We start from the raw sequence: 1,334 nt of genomic DNA, 5'->3' as shown, positions 1-1,334 counted from the left end.
TTCCCACCTTATATACTCCCTCTATGTGTGAGCTCAGGTGACCAGCACCCAATGAGCTCCTAACTTTACCCAGGCTGCTCCCCCTATCTGCCCCTACACTACTGGGATGTTCCACCCCCCTCCCACTCCAGCCAAGGACAGACTCGGTCGTACCTGCACATTTATTAAGTGGGAGTACCGTTGGTCTGTCCCCCGGAAATGGGATGTGTGTAGTGCATGCAGCCTACTAGCTCAGTTCCACACTCCATCCTTACCCGGGAGTGGAATACCACACCTCTGGGTTGAGGTGCAATACCCCTGTAGCAGCCGAATCCTCAGGGTGCTACATGTGTATGTGTGTGTATGTATGTATGTGTGTGTGTATGTGTGTGTATGTATGTATGTGTATGTGTGGCACCCCAGGGGTCTGGTTTCCACAGTAATGTAATGTTATGTCTGAGAGCAGGTGGGAGGTCCTTTGGTCAGGGATCCTGTGCATGCCACACCTCCTGCCCAGTCTTGGGAGGGGAAGAACTTCCCCTATGTAAACCCGGGGCTGAGGCAGGGTTAGAGAGTTCAGAGAGGAGAAGACAGGGAGCAGAGCTGCTCTATGGGCTCTGCTCCACAGGCAGGCCCTGTCCTGGGGCCTGAGCCTGGAGAAAGAAGACAGAGTAGAAGTAGAGAAGAAGTAGAGACAGAGAAACAGCATAGGAAGAAACAACAGGAGCTCTGTGGGAGCAGTGTACAAGGAGTCAGGGGCTGGCAGCTGCAGAGCTCGCCCTGACTGAGAAGATTTCTTACCGGACCCGGAGTCCGAGGCTGTGGGGACTAACTCCTACCCAGCAGCAGAATCCGTCAGGCAGGGGATTCCAGGTCCTCTGGCCAAGAAACCTGAAGGCACGGTCACACGCATGGGACCAGCACCGCCATCGTGGAGCGAAAGCTACTAGAAGGCCCCGAGTCACCGGCCATACGGGTGAGCACCACACGGCACACTCAGGGACGTGGGCTACTTTTACCCGCCTCTAGCAAGGTAGCCAGAAGAGTACAGTTAGTTGGGAAGGCCTACAATTCAGCCTGGCCAGGGGAGATCCCATCTGCTCAAAGACTGACCAGGCCCCGATTGCTAGCAAGTACTCCGGGAGGGTCTATCTTTGTCACCAGTAAAGACCCTGAACTACACCGCATTGTCTCTGAGTGGTTCCTGCTACCCCCATCGTCCACGTCGGCTGCCCTGAGGCCATACCCCTCCCGTTGGGGGTTATACTATCACGCTGCACAATCCTACCACCGGCCTCAGCGGTCTGCTCTGCAGCAGCAGCTCCCTGGCTGCACTCAACGGGTGGCGTAGTCAT

The sequence above is a fragment of the Phyllobates terribilis genome, unplaced genomic scaffold, assembly GCF_046119375.1.
Source record: "Phyllobates terribilis strain yellow unplaced genomic scaffold, ASM4611937v1 Scaffold_60__1_contigs__length_8166268, whole genome shotgun sequence".
NCBI classification, from domain to species: domain Eukaryota; kingdom Metazoa; phylum Chordata; class Amphibia; order Anura; family Dendrobatidae; genus Phyllobates; species Phyllobates terribilis.
Note: the sequence above shows the minus strand (reverse complement) of the source record.